This window comes from Chrysemys picta, chromosome 4 (assembly GCF_011386835.1).
Source record: "Chrysemys picta bellii isolate R12L10 chromosome 4, ASM1138683v2, whole genome shotgun sequence".
In the NCBI taxonomy this organism is placed as follows: domain Eukaryota; kingdom Metazoa; phylum Chordata; order Testudines; family Emydidae; genus Chrysemys; species Chrysemys picta.
The window spans coordinates 140,730,722-140,747,895 of NC_088794.1; the positions used below are offsets into that span (position 1 = coordinate 140,730,722).

At 47.9% G+C, this 17,174-nt stretch overlaps 1 protein-coding gene across 1 annotated transcript in view; it reads right to left on the bottom strand.

Annotated features, from left to right (window-relative positions):
• The window catches only part of RHOJ (ras homolog family member J), a 72,117-nt gene that overhangs the window by 17,517 nt on the left and 37,426 nt on the right, over window positions 1-17,174 (bottom strand). The window lies entirely within an intron of this gene.

Here is a 17,174-nt window from a genome sequence, read left to right on the forward strand (position 1 = left end):
TGAGACCACCAGCTGACACCAGCAAGTCATTAGGAGTCCAAAGCACAGGGAACCTTCCTCCCCACCAAGTCTGTTTGGGTTATGTCTGGTCTTGGTGTTTTCTCTGTTCAGACTTTTTTTCTTCCTTAATTCCAGAGCTGTGAAACAATGATGTATTTGGAACTGGGCAGCCCTTAGTCTGGATCAGTGCAAATGCATTACTTTTTTGCTCAGTCTCTCCTTTTTGAATGCGGTGATGTTTAATACCAGTTAATACAGTGATAGTATTACAAATCATTGTGCTTCATGCACACTTTGAAACAGGAGTGGAATCTCGGAGGTCAAACGTTTTCCAGGATATTCACCAGATTTTATAGTAGGGCTGATGACTTGATTAATTGATCAAATTCTGTACTTCAGCACACATGCTCTTAGAGTCAAATTCAGCACTGGCTGTCTGGGCCTGATCCAAAGCTCATTAAAGTCAACTGGAGTCTTACCATTGATTTCAGCGGACCTTTTGGACAATATCCTTTATAATTTGATCTCTCTAATCAACATAATTTCATCTAAAATGTCCTCTGCTTTAATAAAGTTTAGTTATCCAGCTAATGTGCTTAAATCATTAAAGTTCCATGTGGGGAGAGAATTGGGAATTCAATCCCCCCTTAGTCAGTAGGAAAAGTTTTTAAGCAGGTGTCAGGAGAGTCACATCTCAGAACAATGTTGTTCAAAATTATTCACTGGGTATACAGGATATCAGGGTGTCTTAAAACATGCAGGCGAAGGGACTCTGATGCGTGCTGGAGATGTGGCTGGGGCGGGCTATCTTTGATACTTTTTTGCTAGTCATCTTCTAAAATTAATGAGTGCAGGGAAAGATTAATAGTTGACATTGAGAAAATATGGGACTTGAAATCATCACATAGGCCATAGCTGATGATTTTACATGATGGGTCTTTTGCAGATGAAAAGTACCCACAGCATTTCAGAAATTAATTTTTGCTGCTGTGGGGAACTGTAATGGGCTGTTGACCCCATACTAGACTGGGAAGCATTAATGAGGCTCAGAAGATGCCAGTTATCCTGATAAGAAACACCTGAGGGGGAATTAGGCTTGATAAACAATCGCTAATGGAGGATGGCGCCCAGCTGAGCAGGAAAACCCTGGGCTCCTGGCCTTGAGGGTAGGGTGTATTTGGAGAGGTGGTGAAGCAAGAGTCTCAGGGAAATGGTGGCAAGGTTCGGGACAGTGCAGATCTTGGTTGCTGATTTGAGAGTCCTGGGCTGGAACTCAGAGTAGTGGATGAGCCTGGGTTCCCCTACCAGCCAGTGGGGAAGTGGCACAGTCTGGGCGCTGAACTGGACCTGAGACAGTTCATATGGAGAGACTCTGAAACTCCAGAAGAGAGAAAACACATAGTGCCATGGCTGGAAGGCCAAGCCACTAAGAGGGAGCATCCCGGTTCACAAAGAGGAAGCACAGCAACTCCTGGAGCGTGACCGGGGATGCAGCATGAGTGAGAGACCAAAGGGGACATCAGACCAGGAGAGAGTTGTTCCCTAGACGTAGCCATGAAGAGGTGTCACAGCAGTAAGTGTACCCCGATACAGGGCATAACTTGGGATGCCATTTGTTACACTTAGAAATCTCTGTCAATGTTGTTGGACAGGTTGATTATTCAGCAGGTTTACTAGCTTGCAAAACAATTCGGTAGCTCAGCTGAAGTATAAACTTAATGAAGCTGACCACCTCATATAAAATACAATGGATCATACTGCTGGAACAGTGAGGACCAGATTCTCGGTTCCAACTTGGCTGTGGCTGGTACAGGAGCTAGAGGGATGGAGAAGTGTCTCAAAGCCATTTTTTCACGCTGCATTCAGGAGAGCTGGAGGCTGGTGTGGCCCCAACATAACTTGAAGGAGCCTAAATGCTGCTGGGACAGCTCCCCAGAGGATGCTCTACTAGCCCAAGCCCATTGGTGTGCAATTTGCTTCAGCTACACTCTTCTTCCACTGGCCTACCAGGAATGTCCCCCTGAGGCAAGAGCAGAGCCGGCTGTGTTAATCTGACACCACTCAGAGGTTCACCACCCATCCACTTAGGGCAGTTTTACATCAGCATTGCACTACCTGAGCAATACTACCTGGAAAGAGGTGGTGGTCAAGGATCTAGTCCTCAGTGTTATGTTTAGAACTTAGACTGAAATAAATAAGGCCTGTTCTACACTACATAGTTAGGTCGAAGGAAGCCGCCTTAAGTCGACCTATTAATGTATGTGTCTACACTACTGGGTCCTTTATGTCGACCTAAGTCGCCTCTGATGTTGACTTCTGTAATCCACCTCTGCAAGAGGTGTAGCACTTATTTCGATTTTCATGGGCCGACTACAAGGTAGTGCAGACGCAGCGTTGTGTAATTCGACTTAATTGGCCTCCAGGTGGTGTCCCACAATGCTCATCTGTGACTGCTCTGGAGATCATTCTCAACTCTGCTGCACTGCAGCCAGGTACAGAGGAAACAGCCCCTCCCCTGCTAAAGTCCCAGGAACTTTTAAATTCCCATTTCCTGTTTGGTCAGCACTGGGAGCATGCCAACTTGAGCACAGCTGATCATGGAGACTACACACCCCAAACGCGCTCCAGTCTGGTCTGCACAGGAGGTGGTGGATCTCATCGCTGTGTGGGGAGAACAGTCTGTGCAGGCAGAGCTCTCGTGGAATGGGGGAGAAGGGCTACACGAGGGACATGCAGCAGTGCTTTGTGAAAATAAAAGAACTTTGCCAAGCGTACCAGAAGGGAAGGGAGATGAATAGTTGTTCTGGAGCTGAACCCCACACATGCCGGTTCTACAATGAGCTGCATGGGATTCTTGGGGGTGACCCTACCAGAACCCCCACAAGCAACGTGGACACCTCACAGGTGTCTGAGTCTAGAGACAACAAGGAGAGTTATATGGTGAATGAGGAGGATAATGGGAGAGAGGCAAGTTGTGGATCCATTATCCCCCGAGAGCCAGGAAATATTTTTAACCCTGGAGCCCTGTGGGTTGCAGAACATCATGGTGGCCGACTGTGATTGCTGGGGAAGGCAGCTCTGGTGAGTATACAGTTCAAATGAAAGTCCAGTTAAACTTTAGCGGGCACACACATTTGGTGGTATTGCATGTTTACTGTGAAGAAAAAGTGAGGCGCTGTAGTTCTCTGCTTACAAGAGGCCGCTCCAGCTATCCAGAGGGTGGCCCCTGGAAAAGACTGTTTATGTGGACTGAGATAGCCCGGGAATCCTCTATGGATATCTCTAGGAAACTTTCATGGAGGTACTCTGCAATCTTTTGCAGAAGGTTTCTGGGCAGGGCAGTCTTATTTCTTCCACCTTGGTGGGACACTTTCCCACACAACTCCTGAATTAATTCTGCTGGCATCATTGTGGCACACAGCATAGCAGCATGAGGACTGGGTCTATATACAGACACTTGCAGCATCTTCCTTTCAACCTCTATCACCGTCAGGAGACGGGGGGGGGGAGGGGGCTACTCACCATGGCTGGAGCAGCAAAATGGCACAGTGAACGGTTATGGATTCTGATTAGGTTATGGTTTGCACCTACCGTAATAAGGTTTTTTTTTAATGAAAACAGCCTTGCTATTGAAACATTTTATTCATGTACAATGGCTCCTTTATTTTTTTTTCTCCTGACTGTCAGCTGGAAATGTGTCCTTCGGCGGGTCACCAACACCGAAAGTAGACTTTCAGTGATTAGAAGGAGGAGAAAGAGAATGCGGGAAGACATGTTCACTGAGATAATGAATGCCTCCGGGACAACTGACGCAGAGCTGAGAGCATGGAGGTTTTCGTTGTCTGAGAAGTTAGACATGGACATGGAGAGCAGGAAAGCTTCCAATGAGCGAGAGCGTGCGGCGCAGGATGAGATGCTTCGGATTATGAAGGACCAAGCAGACATGTTGAGGCCTCTGGTTGAACTGCAGGAACAGAAGCAGGAGGGTAGAGTCCCTCTGCAGACCCCTGGTGGACAGCCAGCCAGCATCACCTGGTGCAGAATTACCCTCTCCCAAGCATTCCATGAGGCATGGGCGAAAAATCCATTATCTCTTTCACTTAACTCGGGAGGGGAGTACAAGGAATAGAAGGTGCCCATTCACAGACCTTTGATGGTCTGGAATGCGTGTTATGTTACACAGCTGAAAATATCAGGGGGTAGCTATGTTAGTCTGTATCTACAAGAACAACAAGGAGTCTGGTGGCACCTTAAGTTCTTAACATCTGAAGAAGTGAGGTTTTTACCCACGAAAGCTTATGCCCAAATAAATCTGTTAGTCTTTAAGGTGCCACCAAACTCCTTGTTGTTCTTCACAGCTGAAAATGTTTCTCCTGTTCCAACTTTACAACTCCTTTTCCCCAAGGTTACCTTTTCTTTCTGTTCTCTCTCTTTACCTATGTTTGTTAAATATAGTAAATGGATTTGAGAAATAAATGTTCTTTATTGAGTAGAAGCAGTGGGCTCAGGCAGGGGGTTGGCTTTACAGGGACAGTGATACAAGCCAGGTGAAGGTTTGGGAAAGCACAATGCCGGTAAGCAGCTCACATTACTGTGACTCATTTTTGAGATGGCTTTTCAAAGCCTCACGGATATGCAGCGCTCCTTGCTGTGCTCTTCTTATTGCCCTGGTGTCTGGCTGCTCAAAAATGGCTGCATTGTGATCTGTCTCAACTGCCCACCCCTGTGAAAAATTTCCCCCCTTTTTTTCACAGATATTATGGCGCACACAGCAGGCAGCTATAACCATGGGGATGTTCTCCTCACTAAGGTCCAACCTTGTTAGTAGACTTCTCCAGCGCCCTTTCAAATGACCAAAGGCTCATTCAACCACCATTCTACACTTGCTGAGCCTACAGTTGAACCATTCCTTACTGCTGTCCAGACAGCTGGTGTATGGCTTTATAAGCCATGGTAGCAAGGGGTAGGCTTGGTCCCCCAGGATAACTATAGGCATCTCAGTGTCATCAATGTTAATTTTGTCATCTGGAATGAAAGTCCCAGATTGCAGCTTTTTGAACAGACCTGAGTTCCTAAAGATGCGCACGTCACGAACCTTTCCTGACCATCCTACGTTGATGTCGGTGAAATGCCCCTTGTGATCCACCAGCGCTTGCAACACCATTGGAAAGTGTCCCTTTTGGTTTATGTACTCTTTGGCAAGGTGGTCTGGTGCCAAAATGGGGATATGTGTGCCATCTTTCGCCCCATTGCAATTAGGGAACCCCATTGCGGCAAAACCATCCACTATGTCCTGCACATTTCCGAGACTCACTACCCTTTGTAGCAGCTGCCACGGTTGATTTACCTACTCCAAATTGATTCCCCACTGACCGGTAACTGTCTGGCGTTGCAAGCTTCCAAATAGCGATAACCACTCACTTCTCCACTGTCAGAGCAGTTCTCATTTTTGTGTTGCTGAACTGCAGGGCAGGAGAAAGCTCTGCACAACGTTCCTGGAAGGTGGCCTTCTGCATTCAAAAGTTCTGCAGCCACTGCTCGTCATCCCATACCTGCAAAATGATGTGGTCCCACCAATCAGCGCTTGTTTCATGGGACCAGAAACAGCGCTCAACAGAGTGCAGCTGCTCTGTGACAGCCAGCAGCAACTGTGAATTGTTTTTTTCAATGGCTTGCAGCAGGGTTGCTTGCAGGACATCACTATGTTCCATGTGGCGGACCCTACTTTGGCTCTGGAAACACTGCAGAAGAAGGCGCGAGGTGTTTGAGATGCTCACAGCAAGAGCACACAGCTGAGCCAGCTCCATGCCTCTGGGGTTATTGCATATGTGCAGAGGTTTGAAGGCGTGAAAACCACTGGGTTGTTTGCTGTTGATGTGAGGGAGGGAGCACAGTGCATCACGGGATGCCGATACAATGTTCCCATTCTCCCCTGCGACAATGTTTTGGTCCCATGAGGCATTGCACAAACTTCCCAAAACACACTGCGGCAAGTTGCACTTTGGAATAGCTAAAGTGACACACTGCTTTGTGCATCGATGCAGGTGCTGCTAGTGAGGACGCACTCCATCGAGACAATGTGCGTGGCCACACACTTCATTAATTCGTGGGCTCAAGGTCGAATTAGATAAAGTTGACTTAATTTTGTAGTATAGACAAGCCCTCAGACACATCAGCTGCAAGTCAGCAACAGCCACCTTATTTGTTGTTTTTTTCTTCTACAGAAATCACGGACAAAAAATGACCCATGCTATCCCATTACCTTTCAGGCAGACAGGTAAGGTGGTGCAAGGCACACAGGTTTCTATTCAATTCAGTAATATGGTGTTGGCATGACAAGCTGTTGTCAAAATGTAAACGAGACAGACACCTCTTAGGGTACATCTACACTACAGGGGGGAGTCGATTTAAGATACGCAAATTCAGCTACGTGAATAGTGTAGCTGAATTCGACGTATCGCAGCCGACTTACCCCGCTGTGAGGACGGCGGCAAAATCGACTTCTGCGGCTTTCTGTCGGCGGCGCTTACTCCCACCTCCGCTGGTGGAGTAAGAGCGCCGATTCGGGGATCGATTGTCGCGTCCCATAAATCGATCCCCGAGAGGTCGATTTCTACCCGCCGATTCAGGCGGGTAGTGTAGACCTAGCCTTAGGAATCTACATTAAATTGGCATAGAGTAAAATTTTCAAAAGTGTCTAAGTTCCACTGAAATCAGTAGCACTGAAAGTCACCGAGTCTTAGACTATTTTTGAAAACTTCCTCCTCAGTCTGCCCAGGCTACACCATGCACTTGGAGTTTTAATCCCCGTCTCTGTCTGGATTTACTGTCCATTCCCGATTCTGTGGCAGGTTGCTATGTAGCATGAGTCATCTCTCTCTCTTTCTTCTCCCAAGTTTAGGTGCAGTTTTTCCTCCTCACTTTTTATTGAAAAATCTTTCATTTTTTCTCATCATCTGAGGAAATATCTTTCTTGAATTCATTACCACTATGTAACATATTCCTCTCCCACTAGTAGAATTGGTTTATTGACATGAATTTAAATTAGGATGCAGATAGTCTGCTGTACCCTGAATTCTGGCTTTGCCTGTGGATTGTTCAGCTCCCAAACATGGGGATTACCAAATTTAAGCAGGGTCTGAATAGGCTCTCACCTGACATCTATTAATGAGGTGGGGGAGAAGACTTCAGGAACTGACCTTGTTTGCATAGACACACCCACTCTGTCTAGATGCGCAGCATGATGGAGTTGCTTTGCCCAAATGATCACTTTTGGCTGGTGCTGGATTGCAAAACACTTTGTTATTGGGGGGCAGGGGTAATAAAGTGTTATATGAATCAAGGGACGCAGAACTGTGCTTGGCATGGCCTGATCGAAGGGTTCACCCTCACCTGAACTGTACTCACTAAGCAGGGGACAGGGGTGCCAAAGCTCAGTGGAGATGAGAGAAGGTGGGGGACAGGTGTCTCTACTTGGTAGTCTGGGCTTTGCTTAAGGGTTCTAGGCACCATTTGATTGTCACCCTTCCCATTGTGTAATGACACAGCTGGTTAAGACTCAATTGAGAGTCTTTTGTTGTGGATTACTAGAGGTGAAATCACTGATAACCAGCTCTAAGTATTAGACCTGCTATGGGATAGTTTCTCTGCTGAAGGAGACTACCCAGCTCACACTAGTAGTGAGTCTCCCCCATTAACAGATGAAATCACTGAGAGCTGTGTTAAGTGCTAGGGCCTCAAGACATCCAGTGGTGGAGTGAGTGATGGAAAAGCAGCTGAGGTGCCTTTCTCCTCCGCCCCACCCCGCCAGGGTAGGAGGTGAATTCACGTGAATGCACTTCTGAACTCTGGGTCTGCACTGACCAACGACAACTGCTGTGAGTGGGGTGCACTGGGGGGAGGGGCACATTAGAGGAACTTTTGTTTGTTGGACTTTTTCGCTGCAAGGTGAGAACCTGAGGCGAAGGACAGTGCCCAACATACTCTGGGGTGGGTGTTTTGGTCATATGCTTCTGAATCATGCTTGTGGAACTTTCCCAAATTAATGCTGGGTTACTTTCCCCTTTTTATTAAAACTTTTTTTTTCTACACACCGACTGAGTGCTTACAAGAGGGGAATTATTGGAGGCTCCCAGGGGTGGTGTGTAATTTTTCCAGGTTACTGAGCTGGTTGTGAGTTGTATTGTTAAAAAGGAACCCCCTAGATATTGAACCTGTCCCTTGTCACTGCCCACTCCACCTGGCAGAAGGCTTACACTTGTGTAACATAATGTCTACATTGTGATGTTCTGGTACTAGAACTTCCATCATGTCATGGACGTGGTGCTTGTAAAACAGACATCAGAGGTGAATTAGTTGATTTTTCCAATGAAGATCTCACAGCTCCTGCTAGGAGATGATCAGTATGCCTCTGCAGTGTGAGTGATGACTCAGCGTATCCACCCGGTAGATAGTGGTCAAAGCAGTGACTACATCAAGTAGCATATCTATGAGCTGCAGCCAATGTTCCCTCAAATTTTTTACATCCATGTGTGGAATGAATTTTATGTGCACCAATATGGAGGTGATGTGTGGTGGGGGCGGGGCTGAGGGTTTCAGAGTGTGGGAGGAGGCTCAAGGGCTGGGGCAGACCATTGGGGTAGAGAGGTGTGTGGGCTCTGGGGTGGGGCTGGGGATGAGGGGTTCAGGGTGCGGGAAGGGACTCAGGGCTGGGGCAGAGGGTTGGGGTGAGAGGGATTGAGGGCTCCATCTGAGGGGTGCGGGCTCTGGGGTGGGCCCAGGGATGAGGGGTTTGGGATGCAGGCTGCCCCGTCACTGTGGCGGGGAAAGAGGACTTCCCCCAGTCCTCTCTTGCCTCAGCAGCCCAGGGCTGGGAGAGACCGCCTGTCCCCACTGCGGCAGCTCTGGGGCTGGAGCCAGGGGAGAGGTGCCTCTCCCCACCGCGGCAGCTCTGGGGCTGGGACCGGGGGAGAGGTGCCTGTCCCCACTGCGGCAGCTCTGGGGCTGGAGCCAGGGGAGAGGTGCCTCTCCCAACCGCGGCAGCGCTGGGGCTGGGGCCGGGGGAGGGGGAGAGGTGCCTGCATGCCCCGTACCTCTCTCTAGTCCAGGTCTCTGTGGCTGCGGAGCCTTGATAGCCTGCTGCACAGCTTAGAGGGAATTTAGCTGCAGCTGCTTTTCCAGGTTCATAAACCCTGCTGTTGGTTTATATCCTGCTATTAATCTACTGTTGCCTGTTGCTCTTGCACTAGCTGTTCTTGGACCATCCTGAATTATTTCAGTAAACCAAAACCAGCATATAAGTGTTATCAAGTCATTAGATGTGATACAGCTGTGTCTCTCAAACACTTTTACTGTTGACCCCTTTCACATAGCAAGCCTTTGAGTGTGACCTCCCCCCCTTTTAAATTAAAAACACTTTTTTATATATTTAACACCATTATAAATGCTGGATCCAAAGCGGGGTTTGGGGTGGAGGTTGACGGCTCGCGATCTCCCATGTAATAACCTGGCAACCCCCTGTGGGGTCCCGACCCCCAGTTTGAGAATCCCTGTGATACAGACTCATTTGCAGAAGCGTGAATTGGAGCTTCATAAATTTTGGGATAACAATATATAAACGAAGGTAAATTTTCATCTTCCAGCTGTTCTGGCCAAACCATGATGATTGAATGGTTTTGTAGCTTTTGGATGGTGAACTTGGCATACAGAGGTCTTCTAGATCCCTGGCTACGTCAATTAAGCATCATGGTCATGTACCCTTCAAGAGTAAACACCAGCACCTCTGAAAATCAGACCCCTATGGGTCTGCAGCTGGGCACCTGGAATTAGAGGCCATTTTGAAAAACCTGGACCGACTGACTTTCCCAATGCCGCTCAAGAAAAGAGTAACAAGCAGGTCAATTTAGCGCTAATGCCTGCTGACTCCCAGGTGTGTACTTTGTCTTTCCTCCCCTGCTTCTGTATCCTTCTTCCTTTATAAATATTTCCTTTGCTTTCATTGAATGCAATATTAAAACATCTAATTGCAAATGAATCCCAGACAGAGATAGGAATTATTGGGTTCCTGTGTTCACAGTCAGAGAGCCTCCAAGATCCATTGGTTTGCAATAGTCAGCGTGCCCAACCGTTCGTTACTTCTGTATGTTTGAATCATCACCAGGAAATTAACCCCTGGATTGCTAGAGCTGTGTTCCCACTTTGCTCCCTTAAAATAAACAAGATTGTATTACGGGCAGATTGGTTCCTGTCACAGTCTTAAAGCCTGCAACTTCAGAGTAATCTTTTTTGAAGGAAAAACCACTTGCACCTTAATTGGCCTAAAATCAGGATTTGGGGTATAAATGGAACTAACAATCTTTCTTTAATTGTCCTTGTAACCATCTCATGTCAAAACTACAAACCATATACATCTTTGGTGGTTAACATTTTCCAGAAGTTGTTCTCAGAATAGCTTGAAGCAGACTGGCATTAGCCACACCATTTCCAGTCACAGCATGAAAAGATGAGTTTTGTGTCGCGCAGAGTGCATTTTTTGTTTTGTCTGACATTTAAAAGGTTTGAAGAATGGTCACAGTGTGTTTCCTGAGGTGAAGGCATAATAAGGTCTTGAGTGGATTTAGCTATATCTTAACCCCGAGATGTAGCTTTTGGCTTATTGAGGTCATTGCTTTTGCCTTCAGATTCACAGAGGTTTCAAGGCCAGAGGGGATCATTACATCTGACCTAACTACATTACATCTGACCTAACTAAATAGAATTTGCTTTTTTAGTGTCTCAGTATAAGGCATGTTTTCCAGATCTCGAATCATGTTTGTAGCTTTGTTCTGAACGCTTTCCAGTTTTCCAACATCTTTTTTATAGTGTGGAAACCAGAACTGGACACAGTATTCCAGTCATGGTCTCCCTAATACCATATCTAGGGTTAACATTACTTCCCCCCACCTGCTTGGTATTCCCTGTGTATAACTCCAAACAGTGCATTAGCTCTTTTTGAAAACTCTGATGATTTTATCATAAATCACACAATATCTGTTTTTTTCCCCTAAGCCTCACCTCCTGGAGTCAGGTGATTCTGTGAGAATCTCAGCTTTCATTTTTTCCCACAAGTTTGTTTCTAGCCTTCATTGCTGCTGAGAAAAGCTTGAAAATGTGACCTGGGTGCACCCTAAAGACTCAAAAACTGGAAGGTAAATAAAAAGAGCCCCCCCAAACCTCATGATTTTTTGGGATCTGAGCCATGGTTTTCAAATGCTTGGAATTGGCAATGCTGAAAGAAGCAGTGGCTGCGGGGACCTTTGGATGCTCATGGTGTCATCACTGTCCAACACCTTTTTTTGGTTTCTGGACATTCTTTCCCCTCTGCTGATTGGCTGTTTGTTCCAACTCCCTCCTCCCACCGCCCTCAGATTTAATTAAAAAGCACCAAAAGAGGCGTAATGAGGAATGCCTTCCCTGTGGTGTGCTGTATGTCTGTATTGGTTTTAGTAGTTTGAGAATTCAGACTGAGTTAATGAGAAAATACAGCCACCTCAACTTGCATTACAGCCAGGTTAGAAAAGCAGGCCTACATCAACTGACAGCTCTGTCATCCAGTTCCCAAATAAAAATGGATTCATCTAGACAGTGCAACCCCCTAAGAGAATATGTGCCTTGCACCGAGTACGTCTTCTTATAGCATCATGTTTTACAAGGACTTAGCTCTATAAATTGTTCCCAGTTTTCCACAGCTAGGTACGTGCTGTGCAGAGAAGGCTAATAAAAGCAGGAGACCAGTCCGCTAACCATTTTTATCCAAGCAGCTTATATCGAATGCTATAAATCTTTTAAAGTGCCTGGAGAACATGGAATTTGGTGTTGGCAAACTTACATGACAAAGAACACACAGGCAGTGGAGATGGATTAGAAAGAGCAAACAGCATAAATCTAGCCCAGAAATAGATGAAAGGGAATGGAAATTCCCAAAGCCTTCAGCACACAAATGCAACACTAAAAATATGAGCTTGTTCCTTCCTAGTCCGGGATGCGGGTTATTTATAGACAGAATGAAATAAGATGATTTATCAGAACCATTGACCTCATTATTTGTAAATTCAGCACCGGAGGATGTCCACTGCACCCCAGTGAATTACAGTATTGCTGCACTAAACAATCCTTGAGCAAAGTAACTTTGCCTGAGGGAGGAATGTTAGATAGCCTGGTTCGGTTTTCACATACCCAATTCCCTCCGTAACCCTGCCCTAGGGTGTTATACAGAGGTATTGTACAGAGGTATTGTAAAGAGTGAAATGCTAATGTGATTATAAGGTTTGGGGAATAGAGGAACAATTATATCTAAGGGCATGTCTACACAGAGACTTAGTGCACAGGAAGCTGGGGTGTCAATCTAGGACTCTCTAGCCTGCCACACATTGAGTTTCAAACAGCAATAGATCATGAGTGTTTTGTCAGAGAGTCTTGTGGCAGTCTAGGCACATGAACTAGAGATGTTTGTAGATTGGCACTGGTGTCCTCGTCTCAATGGTATTTATAATCGAGAGTCCTGTTGTTCAGGAAAATCTGCGATGGAAGGTAATAGTGGTAAAATCAGAGCAGATGGTGGACAAAGGAATGAGTGCAGCAGTAAATAGTCTGAACATCTGCAAAACCTGGGCAGTAGAGATGCTAGGACTAACTCTAAATAATGACAGTAACTGTAGCACCTTCACCTGGATGGAGTGGAAGTGCTCTTGTAGCACCTTCACCTAGATGGAGTGGAAGTGGTCTTGTGAGAGATCAAATTGTTTATGTTGCAGAAATGGGCTGGTGGTGGTGGTGGTGGTGAGATTTTGGCTGAGATTGTAGCGTGAGCCTGGGCAAAAATGAAACTAACAGCGTGTGGGTTAATAATGATCTATATCTATCGCTCTCCTAAGTATTTATAATGCTTCCATCACCATAGCACAGTAACTATTTTTCTGGAGCTGGGATTTAGGCACAGATCATTAGCAAAAGAAGGAGAACAAGCGGATTATTAAAGAAACAATAGGTTTCAGAGTAGCAGCCGTGTTAGTCTGTATCCGCAAAAAGAACAGGAGTACTCTTGGCACCTTAGAGACTAACAAATTTATTAGAGCATAAGCTTTTGTGGGCTACAGCCCACTTCTTCGGTATGCATCCGAAGAAGTGGGCTGTAGCCCACGAAAGCTTATGCTCTAATAAATTAGTTAGTCTCTAAGGTGCCACAAGTACTCCTGTTCTTTTTTTTAAAGAAACAATAGTTGACGCTCTGAATAATCTTAATATTTTCAGCTGATCACAGAGCTGACCTGGCTGGCAAAAGAGCAGATGCTATGTCTTTTTCAACTTTATTTAACAGAGATAAGATCAGTGAAGGCTATTGAAATCAACTGTTTGCCATAACATAATTCTCCTAAAGGAGAATTTGGCTTCCCCTAACAATGGCATGCTAGGTTCAATAAGCAGAGCAAACAGTGTGGGTTCCATTGCATGGGGCTGGGGAGATCTAGAGAGTCTGAAGAGCAGTGGTCCCCTATGGTGGAGTGCGCCCCCTAGGGGGGCATGGAGGAACATTCAGGGTGTGTGTGGCAGGGCCCAGGCTGGACGAGGATGGAGCGCAGCCCTCAGCCCAGCTCCGACTCCAGCCGCAGCTCCACTCCACTCCCAGCTCCCCCCCAGCCCAGCTCTGCCTCTAGCTGCAGCTTCTCTCCCATCCCCAGTTCTGCTCTACCTTTAGCCCAAGCTCCTTTGCTGAGGAAGCCTTGGCTGTGCAGTAATGGAGGGGGGCATGGAGAGATTGCATTACTGGTTAAGGGGGACGTGTCAGGAAAAGTTTGTGCACCACTGCTGTAGAGCATTGTTCCCTCTCATGCTTTTCTCCTCTATGCACAGGAAGCTTGGGGCAGGAGAGGGGAAGAGCTGGGCAGGACTTTTGTAGCAGGGAGTGTCCAGTTTAACTATATAACCCATCCAAGTCAGAGAAAGTTAGTTGAGCTGGAAAGACTCTATGAGTCTGAAGAGAAGTCATGAGCTGCAGGGAAAGGATAGTGGACACCCCAGAGGGCTCTCCCCAAGCCCAGAGAACTCTCCAGAGTGGTGAGGCAGGGCAGGTGGGATTCAGTTTGGAGCCCCTACAGCAGTCTAGTGAGTGTCCAACAGGGGGAGCTCCCCCAGATTTGTGACTGGGCTGTATAGGCATAGCTGGAGAGCTACAAGTATTCTGCAGCAAACAAACCCTTTAACATGATAAGTGCCACTGAGAGTTATCAATAATCCTTATTCGCTGTCTACAAACACAGGAGGCTTCAGAGTACAGTGATGCAAATCCAGAAAACATTTTAATTCCAAGCAGCTGCTATAAGCTTATACCTGTGCAGGTTTAGCTGGCTGAATGCTTAGGGAAAGTCGATGGCTCAGCAGATTGGCAATGATCTTGGGGTCTTTCACCTCTATGTCTGGTGTGAATTGCCCCCTAGCTGGGAGCGAATAAAAGTCCTCACTCTCAGAGGGCTAGCGCTCAGCATGGAGTTACTTGGTGATCTCAGTCTAGATCCTAGTGTCCACTTCCCAGAGACCATTAGCATACCGGCATTAATCGGCACACTTTCAGCAGAGGAGGCAAGGAAGGGGCATGGTGCTTGAACTGGAAATGGATATAGGTGTGTTCATTATTTTGTATAGATCTGTGTCTTCCTCGTGCTTGTAAGTAAAGAGCAGTGGTGATTTAGAATTGTGTGCAAAGTCTGTCTGTCTGGCATTAATTATCGCGTATCCCTGAAGAAACAAACTCTGAACCAGAAGGCTTGCACCATTGGTGGGATTCTGGGAGATGTGGAAGAGCTGCTGGGGAGGCTTGGGAAGACAGCACTAGTTCAGAGCCTAGGAGGCAACAGGATCAGTGGGGATCCCCATTCCCAAGAAGGGTGTTAGACATGAGGTCTACACCAGGAGATGTGCCTAGAGGCCCAAAGCCAGGAATGGTGCCTAAAGTCTGCCCAGCTCCAGCAAGCAGAGGTCCAGCTCTCCTTCTGGAATCTCACCCAGTGCGGATGACCTATCTTCTTGGAGAGATGCTGGGGGTAGATCGAGGGCGTCAGTCCGCAGGGCTGTCAATCCGCCCCTCCTATGATTACTGAATACATTTAAACAAAGAAAAGTTGGATTCTCTCTTTTGCCAAGGTACAAAGGAAACAGGTGCCGGAGATAGATAGGAAAGGTCGAGGAAGATAAATCTAGCACTGAAGTGCATGGGAGGGGACAGAAATTCATGCTTTCCATAACAGAGTGCTATCAGGAGAAATATGATTAAGATTCAAAGAATGTAAAACAGAATGTATTCCCAAAACACCAATTACAGAGACTTTGTTTTAACTGTACAAATATTCCATTTATCTTATTCATCATATTTACCTTATGATAAGGTTTACCACATTCACATTTAGGCCAAGTGCATTAGTGAAAGAAAGTACACATAGCAACATCTTGGCATGCTAATCAGACATCATCAAGTGCACCTGCTCCAGGAATCTGTGCCCAAACTCTGTTTTCCACTGCACTGGTGTAGATCTGAAGTAACTCCAGTGTCTACTATAGCAGATGACAATGGAGTTACTCCAAGTTTACAACAGTGCAGTTGAAAGCAGAATCTGACCTGCTGTTCCCTATCCTGCCAAAGCAGAAACACCTTGGGCACACTGAATTGAATCAATGTACATCTGAGCCTTTTATTCATGGCATAAGGGACACAGGGAGACAAGAGTGACATGGGGACAGGATGATGGAAATAAAGTCTGAACAAATTCCATTCCGTACCTTACGTGTTCAGGTCTCTTAAGCTTAACTTCAACACTGACTTTACTGCATGTGTAAGACATGAAGTCTGGTCCTGCTGCCACGGAGGGCAGGGGCAGTACTCCCATGCTCTGTTTCCTGGGAGTGGGAGCAGCCCTGTAATGATTTAGTCTTGGGTGCCAGCTTTTAGCTGCTATTTATCATACTGCTGACAATGATTTGCCAAACACTGTGTCTGGCAGTCATTCGTCCGGTGCTGTAAAGACGTTTTTCAAAGGCCAGGGAGGTATGCGGGAGCAACAAACCTTTATTAGAGAAAGACCTTAGGTGGTCCAGTGTAGCTCCAAAAGGAGGTGGGAGTGGGGATATACCTGCCCCCTGTGTCGATCCATCCTAGGCAGCCAGAGGGACAGTGTTTGGGCTCCCTGAGCTCATGGGCTCCACCCCCAAAGGGTCATGGCTGGGGGAGGTGAGGCTGTGTGTAGTGACTGGGGGCTGGAAGCCTGAGCTGAAAGGAGGGCATGTTGCCCTTAGAGACAAAAAACTAAGGGCCACTGCTAAGTGCCTACTCCACTTAGTAGGCTGGCTCCTTCCACATGCAGGCTCGTACCTTTCAGGGCCGGCTCCAGGCACCAGGCACCCAAGCACATGCTTGGGGCGGCACCTGGTAAGGGGCGGCGGGGGGAGCCCAGCGCGGCATTCTGTGGGGAGGGGGGGTGCGCTCCGGCGGCGCGGCAGTCGGTGGGGGGGCGGGCTCTGGCGGCGCGGCAGTCGGCGGGGGGCGGGCTCTGGCGGCGCGGGGGGGCGTTCCGGCGGCGCTCGGCGGGGGGCGGGGGCGGGCTCCGGCGGCGCTCGGCGGGAGGGGGGGCAGCACGGGGCTCAGCGCTCGGGGGGGGTTCTGGCGGCGCTCGGCACGGGGGGGGCGGGCTCCGGCATGCAGCGCTCGGCGGGGGGGGCGGCGCGGGTGCGGCGCTGGAGGGGGGTTCCGGCGGCGCTCGGCAGGGGGCGGGGGCGGGCTCCGGCGGCGCGGCGCTCGGGGGGGGGGGTTCCGGCGGCGCTCGGCGCAGGGGGGGAGGGCGGCACTCTGGGGGGGGGGGTTCTGGCGGTGCTCAGCGGGGGGGCGGCGCGGCGCTCGGCTGGGGGGCTCAGGGGGCGGCGCTTTTTTTTGCTGCTTGGGGCAGCAAAAAAGCTAGAGCCGGCCCTGGTACCTTTCCAGGCTGCCTCATCATGGCTGTAAGAACTATAACAAGGCCGTCGGTCTTGAATTCTGCAGTGTCATGACCAGGGAAAATCCAGGGAGTAGGGTGACCAGGAGCCCCGTTTTCGACTGGAAAGTCCGGTTGAAAAAGAGACCTGACAGTGTCCAGTTCTACAGTCTTGTGCCAGAA